Source organism: Lissotriton vulgaris, chromosome 5, assembly GCF_964263255.1.
Source record: "Lissotriton vulgaris chromosome 5, aLisVul1.2, whole genome shotgun sequence".
In the NCBI taxonomy this organism is placed as follows: Eukaryota; Metazoa; Chordata; class Amphibia; order Caudata; family Salamandridae; genus Lissotriton; species Lissotriton vulgaris.
In genome coordinates, this window is record NC_141693.1 from 1,564,872,672 (window position 1) to 1,564,892,142 (window position 19,471).

Genomic DNA, 19,471 nt, shown 5'->3' on the forward strand with positions numbered 1-19,471 from the left:
GGAGAGGCCGCCGGAAGGAAAGGAAAGGCGGTCAAGGCCCCTTCCTGTGTAGGAGGGGTTACAGCCCCCTCCTGGGGAATTTCCCGGGGCCAGTGACGTCTGCGACGGCAGATGTGCTAAGTTGTGTGGGGTTTGGGGGGAGGTCTACGCTACCTTCTAGATACTCACACGAGTCCTCGAACGACCTTTAAGTGGCGTCGAGTTTATTGGGGCCCCCGTCAAGTCAAGGGAAATTGGTAGTTGCACTTGGGGTACGCCTCAGTGCTGTCGCCCCTCCCAAGTGGGGGGGGTATTTCTGGTTAGGGATCTTGACACCGGTTACGACCTTGCCGTTGGCCCTTAAACGTTAGGATGTACAATTTCATTATTTCAAGAAAATGTTTTGTAGGTTGTTAGTTCGGCTAGGAGAACCTCTGTATTAGAGAATCTGTTAAGGTTAGCCAAACATCGCAATGTGGTTATGAAATTGTACATTAATATGAAACTGTTTCACGTTTAAATTCTTTGTTTTAATAAATACGGCCGGGGAGGGTCACTCCCTCCCTCTTCCAAAAACTTCAAGAACTGTTTCCGGTTTCCCTCCTTTGGGGATTGTGTTGAGAGGGGGTGGCGGGTATCTCAGCCATATGCGCTCTGGGATATGGTCGGTAGTGTGCACGCTAGAAAGGTTGAATAAGCTGGAAAAATTAGAGCTCTTTCACATTAAGTAGTGAAGAGTCAAATACTGAGCTCTATGAAGGGATCACTTAAGGAACTCACCCAATGTACAGGCAATAAAAGTCACAACAACTTTAACAGCCACTGCTCTCTTGGGCAAAGAGTACTGATGTCACTTTGTATATTTTGTTCCCTGCTCTGATTGGATCAAAGTCTTTTCGATTTGGTCAGAACTCGCGACTTAACTACTTCTTTTCCGCTGCAGTGCAAGTGCAGAGGGCGGTGTGGCGGGAAATACAACTGTTTGCAAACATAATATATCGCAACTGGAAAGAACAACTGTTTCGCAGACACAATACATTTGTTATTTATTTTTCTAGAACCGTGGCCATTGGCCATGCACTAGTATCGCAGATGCCACGTTATTTTGACCAGTTTTAATGGAAAAAGTCACTAGCAGCTGCATCCGTGACAGCCATTATGAAGGTCCGCACCTTCGAGACCACGCTTGTAAAGGTGCTTTTTTTAAAAATTCACTAGCATTTATTGTTCAATGAAAATATTGGGCCCTTTGGCAAATCGACAGTTATCTGTTTTACAGTTAAAGCAGACCTCTCGAGAAACTCTGAATGGCCCACTTTAAAAAATGAATATTGGCGTTAAATTCCTAGTATGTAACTTAATTCAAATGCGTAGCTGTTTATGTAACGAGGCTTACAGATCAGTTTATTATAAAAGCACACAGGACGGAACTTCATGGTCTAACAGGCGTGCTGTAGTTTCTTATAATGTTTATAGTAGGCATGGGCAGAAAATCCGTTCCGCTCGCGGATTTTGCGGATTTTCGGGAAATCCGCAATCCGCGAGATTTGCGAATCTCCCGCAAAATCCGCAAATCCGCGAGCAGCGGATTTTGCTCGCACTGCTCGCACTGTTCGCGTGAAAAATAATAGCCAAATCACAGGTGAGGTGCAACAAGTTGGTGGTGTGACAGACAGTAAGGATGTAGCGGTGCACTCTACAATAGAAAACACACAGTTCTAGCAGCTAAGTACAATATCAACTCATTTCAAGTCGCAGCTCTGAAGCCAGCCTACAGGTTTGTGGAGTTTCAGAGCCCTGCTCACTTTACTGCTTTGCAGAGATGAATGCTGCATTCGAGGGGAAAGGCTTCTTGGCTTTGCCTCCTCTAACTGCAGAAATGCAGCTGGAGCCTGACATCTTACAATTCCTTCCGTTATATATAACAATATATAACATTTTGCAGACAGTACTACAATACAACTACCAACAAACTACTATATGCTATAAACAAACAAAATCAGTTCTGCAGTCTTTCAGATACCGTGGCCTGCCAGGAAGCATCCTGTTGGCCTTGCGCCTGTGGTCACACAATGAAGGGAGCAGGCGCTGTAAGTATTGGTTGGGTACTACCTTTGGTAATGACTAGGCCACTGACGCCAGAAGCCTCAGCACACACTGATATGTACGCACGTGGGCTACTTTCGTGCTTGACCGGTGTTCCGAGGAGCGCTGTACCCCCATCGAGCTCTGTACCCCCTGTGGTGCCGTAGCACCGGGGGTAGGAATACCTAGGCCGCAGAGTGGGGCCTAATCTACACTGTTTCTAAAAGTAGATTTTAGCGTTGGATGGAGAGAGAGGTGGGCGAGGGGATAGACGATCATATTGGATGCTGTCCATGACGTTCACGGATGCCCCAGTGTCAATCAGAGCATGTACCGGGGATCCTGCGATCTGTACGTCGCACATTAGTGGCGGCCGTCTCCGCGCACCATCTCTGCCAACGAAGGACACGAAGTACACCTCATCATCATCGTCTTCCAAACTAAACACCGCGCGGGAAGCGTCACTGCAAGGACCAGGGTCTTCAAGCGACAGCTGATGCACACTGCCAGAGGCCAGGGGCCGGCAGGGTGTGCAATGAGGATGGGGGTGAGGAGCCAGAAGACAGACAGGGCCCCTGTAGACACGTGGTGGGCCTCTCCAACGTCAGGGCACTACTCGCTTCTCCCCCTCCAGGGCGCTCGCCAAGGCGTCACAGAGCGGGGGGGCGGGAAGCGCGTCCCCAGGCCCAAATGAAAGGCTCCTTGTGTTTGAGTGTCCTCCATATATTGCAGTATTATACCTTTATGTTTACTTTATATGCTTTTGTAACCTGCACAAGTGTCACTTTTTCCTCCTGTAATGCACCGTTTCTTACCTCTTGTATTTTGTTGGCTCACGATTGTCCCTTTTGCCTCATGCAATGTAACGTTTGCTTTTGTAATTTGTTCACTTGTAATGTTCTCATGTAGCAGTTCTGTTCCTATTGTGAAGTATTGTGAAGCGCTCTGACACCTTCGGTTAAAGTCTCCGCTATATAAAAACGCCTAAATAAAATAAAATAAAATAAAACCACACGATGTATTGCATCAAGGAGCAGCCTTCGGGCATGCGTTGACACACAGCTTTCTTAGTCATGTTTCAAGAAAAAAAGAAAAGCACACACTCTTCACCCCCCGACCCCCCCCCCCCCCCCCCCCCCCCCCCCCCCCGATCACCCGGTGTTCCTCTGGGAGAAGGTTAGATTTGGTTCAACTATAATAGTGCGCTACATGTGTATGTCACAATAATTTATTTTCCCATAAAAAATAAGTTCTTTGTCAAGACGACTGTAACCTTTCTTTTCTTTACAAATAAAACAGAGCATCCGGGAATGCATCTTTTGTTTTACGCTATTAAATAAAAAAATGATATTTGTGTCCATCTCCCCTCTATATGTTTTATTTAAAATGCCGTGATTTTGGCAAAGTACAGTAGAGACTTTTTAACACACGACTAATTTCATGTTGTCATTAATAACTGCACTTCTTAACAAAGGGATGAAATGAGCACTTTGCAGAGTCGAGTCGAGCCAGCCAGGAGTCGAACCTGGAATCTTCTGCTCCGTAGGCAGACGCGTTATCCATTGCGCCACTGGCCCACTGCTATGTGTTCAAGACTGGGCGGAGTACTAGACCAGTACATATGCGCTCTGGGATATGGTCGGTAGTGTGCACGCTAGAAAGGTTGAATAAGCTGGAAAAATTATAGCTGTTTCACATTAAGTAGTGAAGAGTCAAATACTGAGGTCTATGAAGGGATCACTTAAGGAACTCACCGAATGTACAGGCAATAAAAGTCACAACAACTTTAACAGCCACTGCTCTCTTGGGCAAAGAGTACTGATGTCACTTTGTATATTTTGTTCCCTGCTCTGATTGGATCAAAGTCTTTTCGATTTGGTCAGAACTCGCGACTTAACTACTTCTTTTCCGCTGCAGTGCAAGTGCAGAGGGCGGTGTGGCGGGAAATACAACTGTTTGCAAACATAATATATCGCAACTGGAAAGAACGACTGTTTCGCAGACACTATACATTTGTTATTTATTTTTCTAGAACCGTGGCCATTGGCCATGTACTAGTATCGCAGATGCCACGTTATTTTGACCAGTTTTAATGGAAAAAGTCATTAGCAGCTGCATCCGTGACAGCCATTATGAAGGTCCGCACCTTCGAGACCACGCTTGTAAAGGTGCTTTTTTTAAAAATTCACTAGCATTTATTGTTCGATGAAAATATTGGGCCCTTTGGCAAATCGACAGTTATCTGTTTTACAGTTAAAGCAGACCTCTCGAGAAACTCTGAATGGCCCACTTTAAAAAATGAATATTGGCGTTAAATTCCTAGTATGTAACTTAATTCAAATGCGTAGCTGTTTATGTAACGAGGTTTACAGATCAGTTTATTATAAAAGCACACAGGACGGAACTTCATGGTCTAACAGGCGTGCTGTAGTTTCTTATAATGTTTATAGATCATTGTAATGTTTATATTATTGGTTGAAAAAAGGTACCTCATCAATCGAGCCAGCCAGGAGTCGAACCTGGAATCTTCTGCTCCATAGGCAGACGCGTTATCCATTGCGCCACTGGCCCGCTGTGTATGAAGTCTTCAGAGAAAAAATAATAGCCAAATCACAGGTGAGGTGCAACAAGTTGGTGGTGTGACAGACAGTAAGGATGTAGCGGTGCACTCTACAATAGAAAACACACAGTTCTAGGAGCTAAGTACAATATCAACTCATTTCAAGTCGCAGCTGCGGGGAATGAGATTTTGATATCAGTTTATGATCAATTTAATAACTTATCTCATTCATCTATTTTGGACCGATAGTATCTGTCATTGAGTAAAAGACAACCCCTGTATAGGTTTAGTCAAACCCCATTAACAGACGCCACTCGGAAGAACCACTTACAACTGATAAAGTTTATAAGTTTTATATAAAAGTCAAAGTTAAATGCAAATACAATCCTCTCGGGATCAAAGTATACAAAAGAATACAAAATCAATTCCACATTCAGCAATTTAAAGCTTCGATGTGAAGTGGTTCCTTGGCGTCATCTACAGAAAGAGAAAAAGTATCACGTTAAATCTGTCCCTACTCTATGCTATGTGACATCCCTACTTCGTTAGTTCCTGACCTAAAAAAGGTGTCAGCAGTTTGACTTCCAAAGAAGATCAAACTCTCTTAGCCTCTAAAGGTAACTTAAGTTTAAGAAGCAGTACCCTCTCTGCCTACCCATCCGCTCTTCTAAGGGTCCTCGGCCTACTGCTCTCTTGCGCTCTGATCTCTCTCAGCGCATCTGCTCAAGTCATCTATGCTTCGCCCTTCTCTCTCTGAGCTCCCTCTGAGCTATTTCGCCCTCGCCTTTGCTATCTTATCCCCGGGGTGCTGTCCCTAAAATACACAATCACAGTGTGGGTGGAACGCCCCTTGACGCCCACCACGGACTTTCCCCGATGATGTCAGCTTCTGGCTTCTTCCATTGCTTCATCTCTTTCGCCGTCCGTTAAGTTGACCTTTCTTCTTTAGATGTCATCTTCATCTTCTCATTGGTGACTTCAACTGACACTTTCAAATCACGAGTCATATGAACTTAAACAAGACTTTAACTTACAACTGCTATTCTTTGACCTTCTAGGTCCTGTGAATGGTCATTCAAAAACAAGTTTCAAATTCTAAGCGCTTCTCATCACGTTCAGGCCATAAACCTTGTCCAGCGTTGTCACCTTAAATCTAACAAGTGCTAGACTTCTTGGCTTTCACGTCCACATCAAGCTATTTACGACTCCTGTAAGTCCGCTAAATTATATACATTGGACTGTGCTCCTGCTAACCCTTGGTCAGTCAGGTTAGAATCACAAATGACCTAAACCTTTCTAACATTCTTAAAAACCTTCTACACAGTATAATCTTTAACACACATTTATATATTCGTATTTTAGCGAAAGTCTTGATTATACTTGAATACATTTTACATAGAATATAACTACGTAGAGTATAACTTTATATGCTTATTCGTTACATCGTCGTATGTATACTTTCTGCGCACTTCTCCACGTTACATTTCTCGCCGCTTCTCCGTTTAAAGTTTCGCACGTACATGAATTCTACTTTGCACGTTCTACATTTCGTAAGCATTTCTACATCATCTCTATATTAGCCTACTACATATACGGGCCTTCTAAATCTAATACATGTTCTAAAGTGAATACGGTTACATTTCCTATATTTACGTTGATTACATCGGTTATCTATATGCTATAAGTGTCACTTCACATTACGATATACGTTTCATTCCTACGTTATACGATGTGCTTGTAAATACGGCCTATACATAATTTCTATTCAAATTTGCGCTCTCTCACAGCTCTGAAGCCAGCCTACAGGTTTGTGGAGTTTCAGAGCCCTGCTCACTTTACTGCTTTGCAGAGATGAATGCTGCTGCCTTCGAGGGGAAAGGCTTCTTGGCTTTGCCTCCTCTAACTGCAGAAATGCAGCTGGAGCCTGACATCTTACAACTCCTTCCGTTATATATAACAATATATAACATTTTGCAGACAGTACTACATTACAACTACGAACAAACTACTATATGCTATAAACAAACAAAATCAGTTCTGCAGTCTTTCAGATACCGTGGCCTGCCAGGAAGCATCCTGTTGGCCTTGCGCCTGTGGTCACACAATGAAGGGAGCAGGCGCTGTAAGTATTGGTTGGGTACTACCTTTGGTAATGACTAGGCCACTGACGCCAGAAGCCTCAGCACACACTGATATGTACGCACGTGGGCTACTTTCGTGCTTGACCGGTGTTCCGAGGAGCGCTGTACCCCCATCGAGCTCTGTACCCCCTGTGGTGCCGTAGCACCGGGGGTAGGAATACCTAGGCCGCAGAGTGGGGCCTAATCTACACTGCTTCTAAAAGTAGATTTTAGCGTTGGATGGAGAGAGAGGTGGGCGAGGGGATAGACGATCATATTGGATGCTGTCCATGACGTTCACGGATGCCCCAGTGTCAATCAGAGCATGTACCGGGGATCCTGCGATCTGTACGTCGCACATTAGTGGCGGCCGTCTCCGCGCACCATCTCTGCCAACGAAGGACACGAAGTACACCTCATCATCATCGTCTTCCAAACTAAACACCACGCGGGAAGCGTCACTGCAAGGACCAGGGTCTTCAAGCGACAGCTGATGCACACTGCCAGAGGCCAGGGGCCGGCAGGGTGTGCAATGAGGATGGGGGTGAGGAGCCAGAAGACAGACAGGGCCCCTGTAGACACGTGGTGGGCATCTCCAACGTCAGGGCACTACTCGCTTTTCCCCCTCCAGGGCGCTCGCCAAGGCGTCACAGAGCGGGGGGGCGGGAAGCGCGTCACCAGGCCCAAATGAAAGGCTCCTTGTGTTTGAGTGTCCTCCATATATTGCAGTATTATACCTTTATGTTTACTTTATATGCTTTTGTAACCTGCACACGTGTCACTTTTTCCTCCTGTAATGCACCGTTTGTTACCTCTTGTATTTTGTTGGCTCACGATTGTCCCTTTTGCCTCATGCAATGTAACGTTTGCTTTTGTAATTTGTTCACTTGTAATGTTCTCATGTAGCAGTTCTGTTCCTATTGTGAAGTATTGTGAAGCGCTCTGACACCTTCGGTTAAAGTCTCCGCTATATAAAAACGCCTAAATAAAATAAAATAAAATAAAAGCACGCGATGTATTGCATCAAGGAGCAGCCTTCGGGCATGCGTTGACACACAGCTTTCTTAGTCATGTTTCAAGAAAAAAAGAAAAGCACACACTCTTCACCCCCGACCCCCCCCCCCCCCCCCCGATCACCCGGTGTTCCTCTGGGAGAATTTAGATTTGGTTCAACTATAATAGTGCGCTACATGTGTATGTCACAATAATTTATTTTCCCATAAAAAATAAGTTCTTTGTCAAGACGACTGTAACCTTTCTTTTCTTTACAAGTAAAACAGAGCATCCGGGAATGCATCTTTTGTTTTACGCCATTAAATAAAAAAATGATATTTGTGTCCATTTCCCCTCTATATGTTTTATTTAAAATGCCACGATTTTGGCAAAGTACAGTAGAGACTTTTTAACACACGACTAATTTCATGTTGTCATTAATAACTGCACTTCTTAACAAAGGGATGAAATGAGCACTTTGCAGAGTCGAGTCGAGCCAGCCAGGAGTCGAACCTGGAATCTTCTGCTCCGTAGGCAGACGCGTTATCCATTGCGCCACTGGCCCACTGCTATGTGTTCAAGACTGGGCGGAGTACTAGACCAGTACATATGCGCTCTGGGATATGGTCGGTAGTGTGCACGCTAGAAAGGTTGAATAAGCTGGAAAAATTATAGCTGTTTCACATTAAGTAGTGAAGAGTCAAATACTGAGGTCTATGAAGGGATCACTTAAGGAACTCACCGAATGTACAGGCAATAAAAGTCACAACAACTTTAACAGCCACTGCTCTCTTGGGCAAAGAGTACTGATGTCACTTTGTATATTTTGTTCCCTGCTCTGATTGGATCAAAGTCTTTTCGATTTGGTCAGAACTCGCGACTTAACTACTTCTTTTCCGCTGCAGTGCAAGTGCAGAGGACGGTGTGGCGGGAAATACAACTGTTTGCAAACATAATATATCGCAACTGGAAAGAACAACTGTTTCGCAGACACAATACATTTGTTATTTATTTTTCTAGAACCGTGGCCATTGGCCATGCACTAGTATCGCAGATGCCACGTTATTTTGACCAGTTTTAATGGAAAAAGTCATTAGCAGCTGCATCCGTGACAGCCATTATGAAGGTCCGCACCTTCGAGACCACGCTTGTAAAGGTGCTTTTTTTAAAAATTCACTAGCATTTATTGTTCGATGAAAATATTGGGCCCTTTGGCAAATCGACAGTTATCTGTTTTACAGTTAAAGCAGACCTCTTGAGAAACTCTGAATGGCCCACTTTAAAAAATGAATATTGGCGTTAAATTCCTAGTATGTAACTTAATTCAAATGCGTAGCTGTTTATGTAACGAGGTTTACAGATCAGTTTATTATAAAAGCACACAGGACGGAACTTCATGGTCTAACAGGCGTGCTGTAGTTTCTTATAATGTTTATAGATCATTGTAATGTTTATATTATTGGTTGAAAAAAGGTACCTCATCAATCGAGCCAGCCAGGAGTCGAACCTGGAATCTTCTGCTCCGTAGGCAGACGCGTTATCCATTGCGCCACTGGCCCGCTGTGTATGAAGTCTTCAGAGAAAAAATAATAGCCAAATCACAGGTGAGGTGCAACAAGTTGGTGGTGTGACAGACAGTAAGGATGTAGCGGTGCACTCTACAATAGAAAACACACAGTTCTAGGAGCTAAGTACAATATCAACTCATTTCAAGTCGCAGCTGCGGGGAATGAGATTTTGATATCAGTTTATGATCAATTTAATAACTTATCTCATTCATCTATTTTGGACCGATAGTATCTGTCATTGAGTAAAAGACAACCCCCGTATAGGTTTAGTCAAACCCCATTAACAGACGCCACTCGGAAGAACCACTTACAACTGATAAAGTTTATAAGTTTTATATAAAAGTCAAAGTTAAATGCAAATACAATCCTCTCGGGATCAAAGTATACAAAAGAATACAAAATCAATTCCACATTCAGCAATTTAAAGCTTCGATGTGAAGTGGTTCCTTGGCGTCATCTACAGAAAGAGAAAAAGTATCACGTTAAATCTGTCCCTACTCTATGCTATGTGACATCCCTACTTCGTTAGTTCCTGACCTAAAAAAGGTGTCAGCAGTTTGACTTCCAAAGAAGATCAAACTCTCTTAGCCTCTAAAGGTAACTTAAGTTTAAGAAGCAGTACCCTCTCTGCCTACCCATCCGCTCTTCTAAGGGTCCTCGGCCTACTGCTCTCTTGCGCTCTGATCTCTCTCAGCGCATCTGCTCAAGTCATCTATGCTTCGCCCTTCTCTCTCTGAGCTCCCTCTGAGCTATTTCGCCCTCGCCTTCGCTATCTTATCCCCGGGGTGCTGTCCCTAAAATACACAATCACAGTGTGGGTGGAACGCCCCTTGACGCCCACCACGGACTTTCCCCGATGATGTCAGCTTCTGGCTTCTTCCATTGCTTCATCTCTTTCGCCGTCCGTTAAGTTGACCTTTCTTCTTTAGATGTCATCTTCATCTTCTCATTGGTGACTTCAACTGACACTTTCAAATCACGAGTCATATGAACTTAAACAAGACTTTAACTTACAACTGCTATTCTTTGACCTTCTAGGTCCTGTGAATGGTCATTCAAAAACAAGTTTCAAATTCTAAGCGCTTCTCATCACGTTCAGGCCATAAACCTTGTCCAGCGTTGTCACCTTAAATCTAACAAGTGCTAGACTTCTTGGCTTTCACGTCCACATCAAGCTATTTACGACTCCTGTAAGTCCGCTAAATTATATACATTGGACTGTGCTCCTGCTAACCCTTGGTCAGTCAGGTTAGAATCACAAATGACCTAAACCTTTCTAACATTCTTAAAAACCTTCTACACAGTATAATCTTTAACACACATTTATATATTCGTATTTTAGCGAAAGTCTTGATTATACTTGAATACATTTTACATAGAATATAACTACGTAGAGTATAACTTTATATGCTTATTCGTTACATCGTCGTATGTATACTTTCTGCGCACTTCTCCACGTTACATTTCTCGCCGCTTCTCCGTTTAAAGTTTCGCACGTACATGAATTCTACTTTGCACGTTCTACATTTCGTAAGCATTTCTACATCATCTCTATATTAGCCTACTACATATACGGGCCTTCTAAATCTAATACATGTTCTAAAGTGAATACGGTTACATTTCCTATATTTACGTTGATTACATCGGTTATCTATATGCTATAAGTGTCACTTCACATTACGATATACGTTTCATTCCTACGTTATACGATGTGCTTGTAAATACGGCCTATACATAATTTCTATTCAAATTTGCGCTCTCTCACAGCTCTGAAGCCAGCCTACAGGTTTGTGGAGCTTCAGAGCCCTGCACACTTTTCTTCTTTGCAGAGATGAATGCTGCCTTCGAGGGGAAAGGCTTCTTGGCTTTGCCTCCTCTAACTGCAGAAATGCGGCTGGAGCCTGACATCTTACAATTCCTTCCGTTATATATAACAATATATAACATTTTGCAGACAGTACTACATTACAACTACGAACAAACTACTATATGCTATAAACAAACAAAATCAGTTCTACAGTCTTTCAGATAAGGTGGCCTGCCAGGAAGCATCCTGTTGGCCTTGCGCCTGTGGTCACACAATGAAGGGAGCAGGCGCTGTAAGTATTGGTTGGGTACTACCTTTGGTAATGACTAGGCCACTGACGCCAGAAGCCTCAGCACACACTGATATGTACGCACGTGGGCTACTTTCGTGCTTGACCGGTGTTCCGAGGAGCGCTGTACCCCCATCGAGCTCTGTACCCCCTGTGGTGCCGTAGCACCGGGGGTAGGAATACCTAGGCCGCAGAGTGGGGCCTAATCTACACTGTTTCTAAAAGTAGATTTTAGCGTTGGATGGAGAGAGAGGTGGGCGAGGGGATAGACGATCATATTGGATGCTGTCCATGACGTTCACGGATACCCCAGTGTCAATCAGAGCATGTACCGGGGATCCTGCGATCTGTACGTCGCACATTAGTGGCGGCCGTCTCCGCGCACCATCTCTGCCAACGAAGGACACGAAGTACACCTCATCATCATCGTCTTCCAAACTAAACACCACGCGGGAAGCGTCACTGCAAGGACCAGGGTCTTCAAGCGACAGCTGATGCACACTGCCAGAGGCCAGGGGCCGGCAGGGTGTGCAATGAGGATGGGGGTGAGGAGCCAGAAGACAGACAGGGCCCCTGTAGACACGTGGTGGGCATCTCCAACGTCAGGGCACTACTCGCTTTTCCCCCTCCAGGGCGCTCGCCAAGGCGTCACAGAGCGGGGGGGCGGGAAGCGTGTCCCCGGGCCCAAAGGACAGGCTCCTTGTGTTTGAGTGTCCTCCATATATTGCAGTATTATACCTTTATGTTTACTTTATATGCTTTTGTAACCTGCACACGTGTCACTTTTTCCTCCTGTAATGCACCGTTTGTTACCTCTTGTATTTTGTTAGCTCACGATTGCCACTTTTGCCGCATGCAATGTAACGTTTGCTTTTGTAATTTGTTCACTTGTAATGTTCTCATGTAGCAGTTCTGTTCCTATTGTGAAGTATTGTGAAGCGCTCTGACACCTTCGGGTAAAGTCTGCGCTATATAAAAACGCATACATAAAATAAAATAAAATAAAAGCACGCGATGTGTTGCATCAAGGAGCAGCCTTCGGGCATGCGTTGACACACAGCTTCAAGAAAAAAAAGAAAAGCACACACTTCTCCCTCCCCCCTCCCCACCCCACTCCACCTCCCCCCCCCCCCCTGATCACCCAGTGTTCCTAAGAGAAGGTTAGAATTTGTTCAACTATAATAGTGCGCTACATGTGTATGTCACAAAAATTAAATTTCCCATAAAAAATAAGTTCTTTGTCAAGACGACTGTAACTTTTCTTTTCTTTATAATTAAAACAGAGCATCCGGGAATGCATCTTTTGTTTTATGCTATTAAATAAAAAAAAAGATATTTGTGTCCATTTCCCCTATATATGTTTTAATTAAAATGCCGCCATTTTGGCAAAGTACAGTAGAGTAACTTTTTAACACACGTCTAGTTTCATGTTGTCATTAATAATTGCACTTCTTAACCAAGGGATGAAATGAGCACTTTGTGCGTGGAGTCGAGCCAGCCAGGAGTCGAACCTGGAATCTTCTGCTCCGTAGGGAGACGCGTTATCCATTGCGCCACTGGCCCACTGCTGTCTCTCCACGACGGGGCAGAGTACTAGACCAGTGCATATGCGCTCTGGGATATGGTCGGTAGTGTGCACACTAGACAGGTTGAATAAGCTGGGAAAATTATAGCTCTTTCACATTAAGTAGTGAAGAGTCAAATACTGAGGTCTATGAAGGGATCACTTAAGGAACTCACCGAATGTACAGGCAATAAAAGTCACAACAACTTTAACAGCCACTGCTCTCTTGGGCAAAGAGTTGTGATGTAACTTTGTATATTTTGTTCCCTGCTCTGATTGGATCAAAGTCTTTTCGATTTGGTCAGAACTCGCGATTTAACTAGTTCTTTTCCACTGCAGTGCAAGTGCAGAGGGCGGTGTGGCGGGAAATACAACTGTTTGCGCACATTATACATCGCAACTGGAAAGAACCACTGTTCCGCAGACACAATACATTTGTTATTTATTTTTCTAGAACCGTGGCCAATGGCCATGCACTAGTGTCACAGATGCCACGTTATTTTGACCAGTTTAAATGGAAAAAGTCACTAGCAGCTGCATCCGTGACAGCCATTATGAAGGTCCGCGCCTTCGAGACCACGCTTGTAAAGGTGCTTTTTAAAAAACATTTCACTAGCATTTATTGTTCGATGAAAATATTGGGCCCTTTGGCAAATCGACAGTTATCTGTTTTACAGTTAAAACAGACCTATCGAGAAACTCTGATGGCCCACTTTAAAAACTAAATATTGGCGTTAAATTCCTAGTATGTAACTTAATCAAATGCGTAGCTGTTTATGTAACGAAATTTACAGGTCAGTTTATTATAAAACCAGACAGGACGGAACTTCATGGTCTAACAGGCATGATGTAGTTTCTTATAATGTTTATAGATCATTGTAATGTTTATATTATTGGTTGAAAAAAGGTGCCTCCACAATTCGAGCCAGCCAGGAGTCGAACCTGGAATCTTCTGCTCCGTAGGCAGACGCGTTATCCATTGCGCCACTGGCCCGCTGTGTATGAAGTCTTCAGAGAACAGGTAATAGCCAAATCACAGGTGAGGTGCTACAAGTTGGTGCTGTGACAGACAGTAAGGATATAGCGGCGCACTCTACAATAGAAAACACACAGTTCTAGGAGCTAAGTACAATATCAACTCATTTCAAGTCGAAGCTCTGAAGCCAGCCTACAGGTTTGTGGAGCTTCAGAGCCCTGCACACTTTTCTTCTTTGCAGAGATGAATGCTGCCTTCGAGGGGAAAGGCTTCTTGGCTTTGCCTCCTCTAACTGCAGAAATGCGGCTGGAGCCTGACATCTTACAATTCCTTCCGTTATATATAACAATATATAACATTTTGCAGACAGTACTACATGACAACTACGAACAAACTACTATATGCTATAAACAAACAAAATCAGTTCTACAGTCTTTCAGATAAGGTGGCCTGCCAGGAAGCATCCTGTTGGCCTTGCGCCTGTGGTCACACAATGAAGGGAGCAGGCGCTGTAAGTATTGGTTGGGTACTTCCTTTGGTAATGACTAGGCCACTGACGCCAGAAGCCTCAGCACACACTGATATGTACGCACGTGGGCTACTTTCGTGCTTGACCGGTGTTCCGAGGAGTGCTGTACCCCCATCGAGCTTTGTACCCTCTGTGGTGCCGTATCACCGGGGGTAGGAATACCTAGGCCGCAGAGTGGGGCCTAATCTACACTGTTTCTAGGTGTAGATTTTAGCGTTGGATGGAGAGAGAGGTGGGCGAGGGGATAGACGTTCATATTGGATGCTGTCCATGACGTTCACGGATGCCCCAGTGTTGATCATAGCATGTACCGGGGATCCTGCGATCGGTACGTCGCACATTGGTGGCGGCAGACTCTGCGCACCATCTCTGCCAATGAAGGACACGAAGTACACCTCATCATCATCGTCTTCCAAACTAAACACCGCGTGGGAAGCATCACTGCAAGGACCAGGGTCTTCAAGCGACAGCTGATGCACACTGCCAGAGGCCAGGGGCCGGCAGGGTGCGCAGTGAGGCTGGGGGTGAGGAGCCGGAAGACAGACAGGGCCCCTGTAGCCACGTGGTGGGCCTCTCCAGCGTCAGGGCACTACTCGCTTCTCCCCCTCCAGGGCGCTCGCCGAGGCATCACACAACGGGGGGGGGGGGGGCGGCGAAAGCGTGTCCCCGGGCCCAAAGGACAGGCTCCTTGTGTTTGAGTGTCCTCCATATATTGCAGTATTATACCTTTATGTTTACTTTATATGCTTTTGTAACCTGCACACGTGTCACTTTTTCCTCCTGTAATGCACCGTTTGTTACCTCTTGTATTTTGTTAGCTCACGATTGCCACTTTTGCCGCATGCAATGTAACGTTTGCTTTTGTAATTTGTTCACTTGTAATGTTCTCATGTATCAGTTCTGTTCCTATTGTGAAGTATTGTGAAGCGCTCTGATACCTTCGGGTAAAGTCTGCGCTATATAAAAACGCATACATAAAATAAAATAAAATAAAAGCACACGATGTATTGCATCAAGGAGCAGCCTTCGGGCATGCGTTGACACACAGCTTCAAGAAAAAAAAGAAAAGCACACACTTCTCCCTCCCCCCTCCCCACCCCACTCCACCTCCCCCCCCCTCCCTGATCACCCAGTGTTCCTAAGAGAAGGTTAGAATTTGTTCAACTATAATAGTGCGCTACATGTGTGTGTCACAAAAATTAAATTTCCCATAAAAAATAAGTTCTTTGTCAAGACCACTGTAACCTTTCTTTTCTTTATAATTAAAACAGAGCATCCGGGAATGCATCTTTTGTTTTATGCTATTAAATAAAAAAAAAGATATTTGTGTCCATTTCCCCTATATATGTTTTAATTAAAATGCCGCCATTTTGGCAAAGTACAGTAGAGTAACTTTTTAACACACGTCTAGTTTCATGTTGTCATTAATAATTGCACTTCTTAACAAAGGGATGAAATGAGCACTTTGTGCGTGGAGTCGAGCCAGCCAGGAGTCGAACCTGGAATATTCTGCTCCGTAGGCAGACGCGTTATCCATTGCGCCACTGGCCCACTGCTACGGGGGCAGAGTACTAGACCAGTGCATATGCGCTCTGGGATATGGTCGGTAGTGTGCACGCTAGACAGGTTGAATAAGCTGGGAAAATTATAGCTCTTTCACATTAAGTAGTGAAGAGTCAAATACTGAGGTCTATGAAGGGATCACTTAAGTAACTCACCGAATGTACAGGCAATAAAAGTCACAACAAGTTTAACAGCCACTGCTCTCTTGGGCAAAGAGTAGTGATGTAACTTTGTATATTTTGTTCCCTGCTCTGATTGGATCAAAGTCTTTTCGATTTGGTCAGAACTCGCGATTTAACTAGTTCTTTTCCGCTGCAGTGCAAGTGCAGAGGGCGGTGTGGCGGGAAATACAACTGTTTGCGCACATTATACATCGCAACTGGAAAGAACCACTGTTCCGCAGACACAATACATTTGTTATTTATTTTTCTAGAACCGTGGCCAATGGCCATGCACTAGTGTCACAGATGCCACGTTATTTTGACCAGTTTAAATGGAAAAAGTCACTAGCAGCTGCATCCGTGACAGCCATTATGAAGGTCCGCGCCTTCGAGACCACGCTTGTAAAGGTGCTTTTAAAAAAAAATTCACTAGCATTTATTGTTCGATGAAAATATTGGGCCCTTTGGCAAATCGACAGTTATCTGTTTTACAGTTAAAACAGACCTATCGAGAAACTCTGATGGCCCACTTTAAAAACTAAATATTGGCGTTAAATTCCTAGTATGTAACTTAATCAAATGCGTAGCTGTTTATGTAACGAAATTTACAGGTCAGTTTATTATAAAACTAGACAGGACGGAACTTCATGGTCTAACAGGCATGATGTAGTTTCTTATAATGTTTATAGATCATTGTAATGTTTATATTATTGGTTGAAAAAAGGTGCCTCCACAATTCGAGCCAGCCAGGAGTCGAACCTGGAATCTTCTGCTCCGTAGGCAGACGCGTTATCCATTGCGCCACTGGCCCGTCGTGTACGAAGTCTTCAGAGAACAGGTAATAGCCAAATCACAGGTGAGGTGCTACAAGTTGGTGCTGTGACAGACAGTAAAGATATAGCGGCGCACTCTACAATAGAAAACACACAGTTCTAGGAGCTAAGTACAATATCAACTCATTTCAAGTCGAAGCTCTGAAGCCAGCCTATAGGTTTGTGGAGCTTCAGAGCCCTGCACACTTTTCTTCTTTGCAGAGATGAATGCTGCATTCGAGGGGAAAGGCTTCTTGGCTTTGCCTCCTCTAACTGCAGAAATGCGGCTGGAGCCTGACATCTTACAATTCCTTCCGTTATATATAACAATATATAACATTTTGCAGACAGTACTACATGACAACTACGAACAAACTACTATATGCTATAAACAAACAAAATCAGTTCTACAGTCTTTCAGATAAGGTGGCCTGCCAGGAAGCATCCTGTTGGCCTTGCGCCTGTGGTCACACAATGAAGGGAGCAGGCGCTGTAAGTATTGGTTGGGTACTTCCTTTGGTAATGACTAGGCCACTGACGCCAGAAGCCTCAGCACACACTGATATGTACGCACGTGGGCTACTTTCGTGCTTGACCGGTGTTCCGAGGAGTGCTGTACCCCCATCGAGCTTTGTACCCTCTGTGGTGCCGTATCACCGGGGGTAGGAATACCTAGGCCGCAGAGTGGGGCCTAATCTACACTGTTTCTAGGTGTAGATTTTAGCGTTGGATGGAGAGAGAGGTGGGCGAGGGGATAGACGTTCATATTGGATGCTGTCCATGACGTTCACGGATGCCCCAGTGTTGATCATAGCATGTACCGGGGATCCTGCGATCGGTACGTCGCACATTGGTGGCGGCAGACTCTGCGCACCATCTCTGCCAATGAAGGACACGAAGTACACCTCATCATCATCGTCTTCCAAACTAAACACCGCGCGGGAAGCATCACTGCAAGGACCAGGGTCTTCAAGCGACAGCTGATGCACACTGCCAGAGGCCAGGGGCCGGCAGGGTGCGCAGTGAGGCTGGGGGTGAGGAGCCGGAAGACAGACAGGGCCCCTGTAGCCACGTGGTGGGCCTCTCCAGCGTCAGGGCACTACTCGCTTCTCCCCCTCCAGGGCGCTCGCCGAGGCATCACACAACGGGGGGGGGGGCGGCGGAAAGCGTGTCCCCGGGCCCAAAGGACAGGCTCCTTGTGTTTGAGTGTCCTCCATATATTGCAGTATTATACCTTTATGTTTACTTTATATGCTTTTGTAACCTGCACACGTGTCACTTTTTCCTCCTGTAATGCACCGTTTGTTACCTCTTGTATTTTGTTACCTCACGATTGCCACTTTTGCCGCATGCAATGTAACGTTTGCTTTTGTAATTTGTTCACTTGTAATGTTCTCATGTATCAGTTCTGTTCCTATTGTGAAGTATTGTGAAGCGCTCTGATACCTTCGGGTAAAGTCTGCGCTATATAAAAACGCATACATAAAATAAAATAAAATAAAAGCACACGATGTATTGCATCAAGGAGCAGCCTTCGGGCATGCGTTGACACACAGCTTCAAGAAAAAAAAGAAAAGCACACACTTCTCCCTCCCCCCTCCCCACCCCACTAGACCTCCCCCCCCCTCCCTGATCACCCAGTGTTCCTAAGAGAAGGTTAGAATTTGTTCAACTATAATAGTGCGCTACATGTGTATGTCACAAAAATTAAATTTCCCATAAAAAATAAGTTCTTTGTCAAGACCACTGTAACCTTTCTTTTCTTTATAATTAAAACAGAGCATCCGGGAATGCATCTTTTGTTTTATGCTATTAAATAAAAAAAAAGATATTTGTGTCCATTTCCCCTATATATGTTTTAATTAAAATGCCGCCATTTTGGCAAAGTACAGTAGAGTAACTTTTTAACACACGTCTAGTTTCATGTTGTCATTAATAATTGCACTTCTTAACCAAGGGATGAAATGAGCACTTTGTGCGTGGAGTCGAACCTGGAATCTTCTGCTCCGTAGGCAGACGCGTTATCCATTGCGCCACTGGCCCACTGCTATCTCTACACGACGGGGAAGAGTACTAGACCAGTGCATATGCGCTCTGGGATATGGTCGGTAGTGTGCACGCTAGACAGGTTGAATAAGCTGGGAACATTATAGCTCTTTCACATGAAGTAGTGAAGAGTCAAATACTGAGCTCTATGAAGGGATCACTCAAGGAACTCACCGAATGTACAGGCAATAAAAGTCACAACAACTTTAACAGCCACTGCTCTCTTGGGCAAAGAGTAGTGATGTCACTTTGTATATTTTGTTCCCTGCTCTGATTGGATCAAAGCCTTTTCGATTTGGTCAGAACTCGCAACTTAACTAGTTCTTTTCCGCTGCAGTGCAAGTGCAGAGGGCGGTGTGGCGGGAAATACAACTGTTTGCGCACATTATACATCGCAACTGGAAATAACCACTGTTCCG

The 19,471-nt window shown here is 44.6% G+C and overlaps 6 non-coding genes across 6 annotated transcripts; all 6 read right to left on the minus strand.

Annotated features, from left to right (window-relative positions):
- Nucleotides 1–3,568: 3,568 nt before the first annotated feature.
- Nucleotides 3,569–3,641, minus strand: TRNAR-ACG (transfer RNA arginine (anticodon ACG)). The gene has a single exon. It is a non-coding gene; the product is annotated as a tRNA-Arg (tRNA).
- A 921-nt stretch (nt 3,642–4,562) lies between these two features.
- On the minus strand, nt 4,563–4,635 carry TRNAH-AUG (transfer RNA histidin (anticodon AUG)). The gene has a single exon. It is a non-coding gene; the product is annotated as a tRNA-His (tRNA).
- A 3,594-nt stretch (nt 4,636–8,229) lies between these two features.
- Nucleotides 8,230–8,302, minus strand: TRNAR-ACG (transfer RNA arginine (anticodon ACG)). The gene has a single exon. It is a non-coding gene; the product is annotated as a tRNA-Arg (tRNA).
- Nucleotides 8,303–9,223: 921 nt separating this feature from the next.
- Nucleotides 9,224–9,296, minus strand: TRNAR-ACG (transfer RNA arginine (anticodon ACG)). The gene has a single exon. It is a non-coding gene; the product is annotated as a tRNA-Arg (tRNA).
- A 4,590-nt stretch (nt 9,297–13,886) lies between these two features.
- TRNAR-ACG (transfer RNA arginine (anticodon ACG)) lies at nt 13,887–13,959 on the minus strand. The gene has a single exon. It is a non-coding gene; the product is annotated as a tRNA-Arg (tRNA).
- Nucleotides 13,960–16,932: 2,973 nt separating this feature from the next.
- Nucleotides 16,933–17,005, minus strand: TRNAR-ACG (transfer RNA arginine (anticodon ACG)). Its single transcript has one exon. It is a non-coding gene; the product is annotated as a tRNA-Arg (tRNA).
- Between the last annotated feature and the right edge of the window lie 2,466 nt (nt 17,006–19,471).